Here is a 12,142-nt window from a genome sequence, read left to right as displayed (position 1 = left end):
ACATTTTAACCTCAAAGCAAAACATTAAAAAGAACCCACCTGCCCAAAGGAGAGCAGCAGAACTCCTCGCAGAGTGCCCATGTGCAGGCAGGGTGTGTGCCTCTGCCCAAAGGCAGCTTTGGAGGCAATGCCCCGGTGCTTTCCCAAATACTCATGCGAAGCAGCAGCATTCTAAAACCCTTTGCACTTTTGAAACCCCAGAGGATAATTTACTTACTGATTAACTGCTGGTGTTTAATACACCCGAGTGCTGTGTGCTCTGATGGGGCTGAAGGAAGGAGCATGACACCAACTAACCACAGCCCTGCCCCCAGCCACTTCTGCACGCCCCTGCTCCCTGCATGCCCCTCCAGTCTCACTACTTGTCCACCCAATCTCAGTACCTCACCCTCTCCCTGCTCCCTGCACGAGACTAACAAAGATGTTTCAGAACAGTACCTCCATCTCAGCTTGTCCTGTGTTATCATTTTGGGGGGAATTGTTATTATCATGCACACATTTCTATTTCGCTGCAAGAATCCAATGAAATGATGCTAAACGAACATTTTTCCTCCCTTCTCTCTGACAACACTTGATGAACAACTTATCTTCCTAGGAATTACCTTTATGAGGCTCATGTGGAGAATACTACACACACTTTGACATCATATAAATTAGAAGAGCTTTACCAGCTTATTGTTCGTTAAACTGAAAGGAGAGGCAATGTCTCTCGCTTTCTTGCCAGTTCCCAAGGATTTTGTTTAAATTAATCCTGCATTGCAATTCCAAATGACTGGTTTGGGCCTGTTTTCTATAAGGGAATCTGTGATAGATTGCTTCTGGAGGAATTTCAGGCTGTGAGCACAGGATCAGGAAACCAGACAACCAAACCCACAAGTGTAGGAAGAAACATATTGGATTGCTTTCTGCAGGATGATGGTGGCCAGCATCATGGGCTTCAGAGGGAACTGTACAAACTTGCCAGGATCTGAGACTAAATGCTGAGGTACTGGCTCCTAAGAAGCCTTATGCTGCTGTAGGTTATCTGCTATCGTCACCCTGAAGAGAATGTCCAAAGCAGCACTGCATGAAGAAGTGTGACCCTAGCAGAAACCCTCAGTTTCAGGAAAAAATAGTGTCCCTGTGTTGGGGTGAAGGGAAGAAAAAGAAGGGGGCAGAACTACTAATGCCTTTTCTTATTTTATGGGCAAATAAGATGCCAAATAGACCCCGTTCCAAGCATTATTGCTGGAGCTAGCATGTTTATTTCACCTCATTATGCACAGTGCCATGCAGGGATTCCAGCACAGAACTATGCATGGGGAGGGGTCTGCTGGTGTGCGCCAGGGCTGGAGCGGGGAGGCAGTGGGTGGGAGCAAAGAGGAGGTTGTGTTTGCTGGGGCTGAGCGTTCAGGGCATTTATAGTGTTTAACTCAGGGAAAGACAGGTTTCTCCAGAGATGTCATCACAATTTTACTTAAAGTCTAAATTTTGGAGGATACCTGAAAGTTCAGACATTAAACTTTGTCTACGTTTGAAAAAAACAACAAAAACCAAACCAAAACCTGAAGAATGTATACCTGCCTATAATTTAACAGCTTCATCTTGGATTCTATTTATATAGTGGAAAAAGAAAAGGCTATGGTAGGCCTCCCATGCAAGTCTCTCAGGTCTTAGGACAAATTCTCCCAGCCTACAAAGGAGCACATTTTAGCCCTCTTTTTAGCCACGCTAAAATGTATTACAGGGTCCTAAAGGTCAAGCACCTCTGTGCTTTTTATTGCACAAGTGTCGTAACAGCTCTCCCAGTCAAAAGTCAGATGAGAATTTTGCAGAAGATGCACAAACAAACTCATTAGTCTTGCAGGTTCAGGGTGCTAAATAACATCCATAATCTTTCATTCTGCATTCTATCCTATTACCTCCAATTTATATCATCTTCCTTGTTTTACAGAAGCAGCAGTCTGCAGTGTAAATCAGAGCCAACACAACTACTTGCTAGGGAGACTTACTCTTCAGTGCAGAGTTTGTTGACATGAAAAAACATTTTTGCATTGAAGTCAAAAAAACAATCTCTGAGGAGTCTCTTCTCAGCACTCAAACTTGTAACAACATGGCATGGTATGAAATGAAACATCATGCAATTTCCTTCTCTATACAGTTGGAAAGGTTTAACTAATTAAACCAATTATTTTGCTATAATAATATGAAATTAAGTTTTCTTTGCTTAAAAATAACAGAAAACTGCAATCTAATCTTGTGTTTAAGTCTCTATGAAGGATATACAGCAGTGCTGCTCTAGGGCAGATATTTAATGAATTACTGAATAAGGCACTGCATGCTTTGGCTGTGTCATTGCTGCATATTCCATCACTCTTTACATATCTTGTTACAAATTACTGCCTGTCCCTTGGTGTTTACATATGTTACACCTGTACGAGGGTATTTCCTAATGGCCTGAGGGGGCAGGGAAGTTTTACTACGTTTGGTGGTTTCCAGAACCCGCAGCCACGTGGCAGGATCAACGCTGCAGGACTCCTTAGCTGCAGCTATCGCTCCGACCACAGGCTCCTCTCGCAGAATCAGCTTCTGTGCTGCTGGAGCGATGGAAGCAGCGCAGACCCTCCAGCTGGAGAAGGGCAGCTTCCCTCCCCACTGCAGGGAAGAGACATGCTGGTCCTCACCAGCATCTCAGGGCTTCTGCCCTTGTCATCAAAAAACTGAAGTGAGTTTTGCTTTGTCTTGTGAGAAGAGATGGATGGGCTAATATGAAAACAAGATCAGACTCCAAGCCTTTTTCCATCCAATTTTTGTTCAGTTAGGTGTGGAAGTCTAAAGGGACATGTTCACTTGGCCTGGATAACGCACCCTTCAAAACCAGGCAACACCACAGGGAAAACATGTTAAACACCAGAGTTTCCATTGATATTTTAGATGAGCTCAGGTTTTGTTCACATGCTCTTCCTTTCCTTCTACCAATCTTCGTCATAGTTTTTAAGGGTCTGTACAGATAATGACTACAAAACTATACCTATACAGCTGTCCCCTTTTCTTAAACAAATGCTGGGTTTTGTACTCTTAAACAGTTGCTGACGCCTGCCTATACTGCAATTAAAGTTAAAAGAAAGCTGAAAAATTACATATATATTTTTTTTAATGATTCTATCTGACAGGGTAACAATAGCATGGCTTCTGCTGTCATAGGATGGCTCAGGGTAACACTTTACCTTAGGACAAGTTCTCCATGTGATCAAGGCTCAGTCTCAAATTGCTGTGTACACACACACCCACCCACGCACCCACCCCTAAAAGAGCTTCTCTGTCTGCACATTATTCCTATAATTCATTATTGAAAACTCTTCTTTTCAAAGCGCACTTGCTAAAACTCAGAGCTTACATGCAGGAAGGCAAGTCTTGTGTCCCAGGAATATCATTTCCACAAAATATACCATTTAAATTAGGTTTTCAGATTTCACTGGCAATTTGAATCTTGCTTCCCGCATTTTCCAACACAATGTCTTCTGGAGTACTCACATGGTTGTCCTACAGATGCTACTGACTCCCATGCTGCTCGTACCAAAGCGACCATCTCTCACAAGTTCTGTGCCTGTGCATAGTGTGGGCTCTCCCCTCCTGCACATGGCTTCCCCTGACACCTGTCGTGACACAGCTGCGATGGTCCCGAGCCTGGAGATGAAGAACTCTCCTGGAGGTTTGCTCTGTGGTTCCTGAGATACCCCATGGCAGGGGCTGGGAAATAATCTCAGCCGCAGCAGCAGTAAGGTGGCGCAGCCTTGCTGGAGAGCCACCACGCAGAGCATGTTACACCTCCTCGTTCCCCACCAGCCACCGATTCGCAGCTCTGAAGATGCAGCTCCAGGTCTGAAAGGTTGGGAAACCACCCCAGCCAGGCTGTACCTGCTTCTCCTGCCGAGGTGCACAAACGCCCTCCTCCTCACCTGCAGTTTTATGTCTTAACCTTCACTGAGGTCCTCTCCAGCTTACAAATTGAGCCGGATTAGCACAGCAGTGCATTTATGTGATTACCTGCTCCAACACCTCCCAGGGCTTGCTGCTTCTTTTTCCCTGGTCTTTAGTCACAGCCAAGCATGCACCGAGTCCCTTGAGAAGATAAATACACCGTCATCCATATAGACTTCTGATCACCGCCTTTATGTTGGGAATTAATGTTTTGTTTCTCCTGTCGTCTGACTAAAATACTTTTTATAATGTATGTATTAAATGGTATGTGTTAAATGACTGTTTATATTCTGTTCCATCCTGCTCTTACTGCATTTGGACCGAGGACATTCTGCTCCGTGAACTCCTTCTGTCAGGGATAACAAGGGGATGGGAAACCTGGAAAAATTCTGTTGGCATCGCTTCTGTGCTGCAGTCTGGGAAAGGACACGCTTTTACCTCTCTAATTTGTGAGTCCAGGTAATAATTGGAGAACAACGGTCAAATCTCCCGTCCAACCCTCCCACGGCAGGCCGGGAAGTGAGGGAAGGATGCCAGGACAGCACCAGGCAAGGGGACGAGCCGCAGCCACAGGAGCAGCTGAGCACGCCCAGGGCACACAGCAGTGACCTCTCGGAAAGCAGCGTGGTGCAGAAGCGGGCAATCTCACCCACAATCTTTTCCATAATCCTGGAGGACGTGTTTATGGACTCCAAATATAACTTTCTTACAAAACAGACTTATCAGTGCACCTGTAAAAATTTGTATAAGTCTCACGGTTACTAATTTACTCGTTGCATATTACATGTATTAAGTTCTATTTTAAAAACCACTGTTTATATTTATATTCTTTTAAATGAAGTGCAAAATTTCTGACTTTTTTCTGTTGTTCTGACCTTTACAGCACAGCAAGGTTTGCTAGCAAACCCAATAATTTGCCCATGCTGCACAACAGCAAATCTAACTACAAAATAATATTTGTGATGTTTATTTATTGCAGATGTACAAACCCCTCCGGAAGCTGGTAAATCCCCTTCTCTGTGTTCAGATATTAGGGGCCACAGCACTGCTTTTCCAGTGCAGGAATAAGGCTTCATTATCTGATACTGGTGATTCATGCTATTCCCAAGTAATCTTTCAGATAAATGATCCCTCCCCATCTCATTTACATAACTATTTTATCACAGTGTGAATTAGTTCTTCACACTTCTGCATAGTTACATCTCAAATACGATTATTTCTTTTTTACTAATAGAAACATCAATCAAATAAAAAAGATCTCTGAACCTCATAGGAGATAACTAGTGCTAAATATCTGCTAATAAGCCTCATATTGATCCTCTTTAAGACAATCAAAATATACAGGTTTTTCCATCAGTTCCTTCATAATGTGAAAATACCGACAGGAAAATCCAAGCCTTGAAACAAGGGCCAAGTGGAGCATAGCACATGTTTTTTAGGACTCCACAGGGAAAAGCAGCGAGTGGTGAAACCAATAAAACACAATGCAGATGTAAAATCTGAACATGTGAAAAGCTTCCTTGTTGAGTGTCTACAGGGGATTCCTAAAACATCTCTTCTTTCTAACAAATGGTTTCAAACTAAATTTAAAAAACTTTAAAAATAGATTGTGGAGAATTTGGAGACAAGAAAAGCCATGACTTTCAAGGCAATCTGGTTTTGCTTAGATTGCTTCCTTCAGCTCTAATCTGAAGAAGGTGTGAAAATAGGGGAAAACAAGGCCAAGATACCACTGGCCTTGCTGGCGTGCCAGAGCAGAGGACTGCATCGCTGGAGCACGGATCCCAGATGACTTTCTGGATGTGCTAAGACTCGCCATAAAACCATTTTTTCAAGGGTCTAACATAAAATCTAAACATACTCTGACACTGAATGAAGAATATAACTAAAACCATGGCAGAGTTTTTGTGGATGTGAGTGGTTACATTGGCCACAAAGATCTCATGGTTCACCAATGGTACATGTTTCTGGCCACAAAACATTCTTGTTTCAGCAAAATACTTTAATTTCTTCGAATATAAAAATAGAAAAAAAAAGAAAAAAATAATATATGTACAACCTTTTCTGCAAAAAGGACAGAATATGAAGTCAGAGAAAAAAACTAGGTGTACAAAATAATGACAATTATTCAACTGTTCAAATATTTCAATATTATTTTCAACTTAAGTCACTGTTGCTAAAAAGTTTTCATGTCCACAAATTGTCCAAATGCATGCCACATGAAAAGAATTTAAATTCAGAATGATCTTAACCACAAAGAAAGTTTATTGATCAGGTTTTAAATGAGTATCTAATGCTGTTATTTGGCTAGCAATTGTCAGCAGCAGAGTATGGAGAAAAGAGCTTCGAGGTTCAAAACCCAGCACTTAGAGGGAATTTAATTTTCACTTAATTTTTTGTTTTCAGACACTTTCGCCCAGCCCCGTTCCTATCAGATCAGAGTGGGCCCTGGCTGGCAGCACAGTCGTGGCTGTCAGGGCTGCAATGTCACGTTTTCTCTTGTGACAGCCAGGATTGGTCCCCGAAGACATGTCAGTGACACCCCCTCACACCCCGCAGCGCTCTGCCTTGGCTCAGCGACCCTTTACATTCCCCGTTTCTAAACGTGATGCTGGCCAGGGATGGCGAGCGGCCCGGGGGCTGGGACACAGCTGGGCACAGCTGCAGAAGGACCCAGGGAGAAGCCTGGGCAGGGATCCCATGAAATGCAATTACCCACCATTAACAATATCTGATTTAAGGTGTTTTTAAATATTTGATGGTAGCGATGAAAGGTAGTAGAAGATCGTGGATAATCATAAATTAGAAGCAATCTTCTGCATGCATTTTTTACCTCTCCTCTTTAATGAACAAAGCTCTCCCATTAACTCACTTTACAAATGCTAGCTGCCAGAAGAATGTCCTTTTTGTGATGAGAAATGCTGGCATTCAGCCTAGTTTTTGACTGAGGTCATTACAAAGTTGTAAGCAGCACATCCCAGAAGAAAGTGAGGACTATGATGTTCAGTTATTTATATACCGCGTGCCTTGCCTTGTTACCATGACACTGAGGCACCCAGTCCTACCTCCTCTCTCTATATACATGCAAGCTGGAATTTCATTTTTTCTGCACAAGCACACACACAGTTCCTTCATTATCCAACAGAGAATATTGGCATCGCTTCATAGAAACGATACACTGACTTATTTCAAAGTGCTTATGCTCTTAACATGTACACTGACATCTCTGGGGTGTTTGGCACCATTGTTTTTCTCCTAACATTACGTGTAGTCTTGCATGAAGGCATAGCATTCACTGAGATGTGAAAAATAGAAAACATAGCCACAGAATCATTAGATCCCCAACTAGACAACTTTGTTTCTGCAATACCATAAAATTGTAAAACTTTGTTCCAGCACTGCTGTCACTCTAGGAGTTCAGTGGGAGATACAGCTCTCCTGGACTTGTCTCTGCCAGCAAACAAGGCTGCGCATTAAGGATATGTTCATTTACATTCCTTTCAAGACAATGCCAAAGTGTCCTTTATGTAACTTTTTAAAAAACTGGATGAAATTTGCATAAACTAAATGAAATTACCACCTCTTACCAATCCTCATTTTTGCTGAAATCAGGCATGTTTCCCTCTGTATCCTGGGGCCTTGCTCCTCATGTCCCACACTCCTTCCTCACCCTTGGGACAAGGGTTCAGAGCTGAGTTTCTGTTGAGATGTCTTCCAAGCCTTGGTGCCCCCACATAATCTCTGATTTCTCTTTAAACCTAGAAAATATTTACGTTTAAATAAAAGCGTGGCAGTTAACCTGTCATGTGGCTGGCATACAGGTGGAGCTCAGCCTTTCCAACTCTTCGGGGTTTGTCTCCTGCAGATCTCTGGGCCAGGACACCTTTGTCCATGGCATGTGGGAAGAAGGAGCTTTCACCACCTTCCTCTTCCCCTTGAAGGATTTTCATTCCTTTGGAATGGCCTCTGTGAAACTATGTCAAAACAAACAGCATTCCATAAATTCAATTTATATTTTTTGAACAATAGAAGAAAACATATGCAAAATATACTTGGGTTTATTATTTGAAAAACTCACACTAGGCAGCTTCACTTTTGGAGATTAGGAAGATAAAAAGTAACAATCTCTCTCCAGAAATAAAGCTAATTTTATGAGAAATATGCAGAAATGCTTCCAAGGTGTATTATTATTTCTGTCCGTGGCTGAAAATGGCACGCCCCTCCATCAGCTGTGTTAAGTCACAGATGCTAAAAAGCAGAGCAGAGCCCATGGGAAGGTGCCCAAACGGCCCCTCTCTCCTGGAGACTCATTTCCCTCTTCACCATCCCCAGCGGTGTGCCTGCACAGCTGGGTACCCGAGTCTCAGCCCAGCCCACGACCCTCCATGGTCACACCTGTGAGCTCTTTCCTGAAGTCTGGATTTACCTAACCTTTAAAAAAAAAAAAAAATTACACCCCCCCACCCCCCGTATTTTGGAAATAAGACTGTCTGGAGGTGGGAGAGGTTTGGATTCATGGGATTTCTCCTCTTCTGACTGTTTTGCTGCAGCATTTTACATGCAGACCTCCCACTTCCACAGGTGCAAAGCATCCAGGGGACAGCTGCAAAGGGTGCAGGGGACAGCCACAAAGGGAACAGGGCACAGTCGTCTCCATGTCTTCCCCAAGGTCTCTGCACTGTGCATTAGCAGCCAGCCAGCCTCATACACAGCCTTGGACAGTGGCCATCAAACCAGATCCCCTTAACTGCCAGGCCCTACAGAAACTGCCCTTCTCACTCTTTGACCCCAAAACTACTTAATTACTTCTAAAAAGCAAAACATTTTCAGAAAAAAGCAGTTGGGAGGGATGGACACCCACCAGCAGGCTGAAGATCAAGGCCTCTGAGCAGGAGCAGGTTCAGCAACCATGTCGAAGCTGTCTGAACGTGTCGAGCATGTCCCGGGCATGCAGGGCAGCCATCAGACGGGGGAGAAATGTTCCATCCTGCTCTGGGGCTGAGCCAGGCTCGTGGCAACTCTAGGTCTCTGCAGGCATGCAGAAGTATCAACATGAGTTGCGTTGCTTTAATACCCAGCACACCCCATGCACCCAGTGCACCCAGGTCCCCTATGCATATGATACTTTTTTTGCACCTCATACACAGGAATGGAGGGAGCTCCCAGGCTGCCTTACCAGCTCAAACTGGACCAGTACCACAGGGAAACCTGTCTCTGGTCCTTGCACGAAAAAACAATAAACACAGCCATGAATTTAGGCCAAGCCTTCTTCTTAAAACCATTAATACAATGATGAAATAAATAAAGCAGCTCCACTCCACACTGCAAGCTGGACTCTTCTCTCAGCCTTCACACTCAGCCAAGAACTCCCACAGAAACGTTTTTATATCTCAAGACTACTTGAGACTAACCTAAGTACTGCACTTGCACTGCCAAATTTAATTTCTTCGTGGAGCTTCTTAGCTCAGTTATAAGCTTGCCAGCCTTTCTGAGAACGAAGTGCTTTTCAGGCCACTGCCTGGCCTCTCCCGTGGAGGCACAATTAGCCATGGAAAGGCATCTGCCTGCTTGCTGGTAACGAGCCTGCACTTGATGCCCCATCGGGTTTTCCCATTCTTCTTCTGCATGCACAGAGAGCAATTCAATAACTGAAGTACATCTCCTATAGCAGCTGCGAGACAGCACCCTCCTGCAAGAAGAGCGCTTGGGGATCCTCTCCAGTGCAGGAGCGGAGGGCGAGGAGGCTTTTGGCAGCTGGGTGCCGACACGCGGAGCGGGCAGAGCCGGCGGTGCCAAACCAGTGAGGCCAAGAACGGCGCGATTTGGGGGGTGCAGCCTCGGCACGGACCTGCATAGCAACAAGCCAGCAAAAAAAATATCAGCCAAGCACGCTTTGCATATGTGAAGGTGAGAGGGCAGATCCTACTAATGTGTGTATATAGATGTAATAAAAATCTCAGAAAAGCGTGCAGGGCAGGGGGAGGGGGGGGGGGCGCGGGGAGAGATTACGGTATCCAGAGTAAATTAGAGAAACAGAATTAGAAACAATCTGTGTTTCAAAATGTGGTCAACAGAATGCATCACCATGACAATTCTTGCTAGAAGCAACAAGGGATGCTTCCTGGCAGTGCTGAAGGAGTGCTCTTCCAATAGTGGAGAATCATCAAAATGTGATTTACAGCACCAAAAAAAGATCTGTAGTGGCATTTTGTTGACTTTTATTCTTAAAATGTGAGAACTAGACTGGAGAAGCATTATCTCATGCTGAATTCTATAAGAAACCTGATCCCAGTTTTAATGACAGAAAATCAGAGACATCTTTAGCATTTTCCTTAGTGGTTACATTACCGACAAAGCTAAAATAAAGATCAAAGATTTATATCACAGATATAAAATAAAATCAAATCAGTCTCATATTAAGGCACACAGAGGCAGGCTTTAAATAATAGAAATGGTTCTAAAAGGAAATGTAAAGAAAGGATTAAAATAGCTAAGCACTGAGAAAAAAGAAAACTAATTCCTTTGAAAAGGTCATCAGCTAGCCTAAAACACGTAGAAAAAAAGTACAGCATAACAATGCTTCTACAGGAGCTACTCATCTCGCTCAACCAGGGCAGCCGTGTATTCTCTGTTTTGCCTTGCGTCAGGCGTGCTTACGGGTGGCAGGCAGGGGCTAAGGGGCTGTGCAGGGGATGTTGCCCCTTGGGGTACCTGCCTGCGGGGGGATGAATCGCTCGTCTTCCAGCCTGGAGCTCCCCAAGCGAAACATGCTTGGAGGCTAGCGCCGCCCGGCACGGCCAGAGCCTCCATCCTCTTCTTCCAGCTCCCACCATGTTCCAGCTCCCAATGAATAGATAAGAGCAGAAGCTGATGCAATTTTAATGATGGCTCTTTCAAAATATCACATTCACTAGGTTGGATGTCCCATCCCCTCAACAGTCTCCTCGCTGGCACGTTGTATGAAGATCCACAGCCAACAAAAATGGATTGGTTTAATTTTGGGCAGCTGAGAGACAACAACAGAGCTCTTGTGATAGATGAAGTTGTACAAATATGTTCATTTACATCACAATGGGGAGAAGGCTCAGCTGAAAAGTGAGAAAATAAGGTTCAAATCTACCTGGAGAGAAAGCCAGGGAGCCTACCATAAATAAATTAAAAAAAAAAAAAAAAGGGGGGGGGGGAGGTAGGAATGTTTTGATGACAAATTAAAAATGAGAAAAACTGTGGCTATACAGGAGGGGAAAACAGTGATAATGCTTGGTTGTCACCATACGCCAGCACTATACGTATACTTCTGGTGGTTATCATAGCAGTTACCATACAGACAGCACAGGTAATATAGCTGATTGTTAATTATCTCCAAGCCCTCCTTGGATACGGCAACAGCAGAGCATACCCACTGCGCTGCCACCCGGGGAAATCCTGTCCAGCACCTCCAGGGGCTGCACCCGGTGGCTCTGCTTTTGGGGGTTACGACATTTTAGGGAGTTCAGACAGCGAGGATCAATTTCTTCGCTTAAAAACATAAATCTGTACAAGTCTGACTGAATGTAAAACGTTCACATGTGGCAGAGGTTGACCTTGAGCTGGAGAAAAGTTTGTTAAACAAATTTCCTTTTGAAAAAACATAGATTCGGGCTGATCTAAACGTTTCACAACTATCCATCAATTTCAGCAAGTTGTCTTAATTTTTTAGTGCTTTAGTAACAGTTCTTTCTCATCAAAATACTTTGTGTTAAATATTTCATTTTGAATGTTATTCTATGTTAGAAAACCAGTAAATTACTTAGCAACTGAAATGAAATATCTAATGTGAAGTGAATTGAGTATGTTGCTGATTCTGGGATGAAAATTTTTAATCACTTTTGTTTTAAACAAAGCTTTATTTTTTTCCTCAGGCAATTTAGAATTGCCAGGAAATAAAAGAAATATATTACCCACAGCTAGGTACTATATAAGTAATATATAATAGAGTTAGAAGAGAGAACACTAAAAAACTCTATTACGTTCCCATTCCTTTTTCAGAGGCAGAACCGCCTGGTTAGAGTAGTGCTTGTATATCTAAGTAATATCTAATTCTCTCAGAAAACTTATCAGCAGTGAAATCAAAGCCAGCCATAGACCAAGATAATCAAATATTGTCAGGAAACAAACTACTCATGTAACGGGGGGGAGGGGG

The 12,142-nt window shown here is 43.5% G+C and overlaps 1 protein-coding gene across 18 annotated transcripts in view; it reads right to left on the bottom strand.

Annotated features, from left to right (window-relative positions):
- The window catches only part of GRM7 (glutamate metabotropic receptor 7), a 417,449-nt gene that overhangs the window by 348,472 nt on the left and 56,835 nt on the right, over positions 1-12,142 (bottom strand). For 13 of the 18 annotated variants that reach the window (XM_080387562.1, XM_080387563.1, XM_080387555.1 and 10 more), the window contains one exon: positions 1-11,048. This exon is cut by the window's left edge and continues 24,940 nt beyond it. The gene's annotated coding sequence lies outside the window, so the exon portion shown is untranslated. The other 5 variants (XM_080387572.1, XM_080387566.1, XM_080387568.1 and 2 more) reach the window with 5 other exon arrangements.

Source organism: Falco punctatus (assembly GCF_963210335.1).
Source record: "Falco punctatus genome assembly, chromosome: 4".
Classification (NCBI taxonomy): Eukaryota; Metazoa; Chordata; class Aves; order Falconiformes; family Falconidae; genus Falco; species Falco punctatus.
Note: the sequence above shows the minus strand (reverse complement) of the source record. Positions and strands in the feature narration are given on the sequence as shown.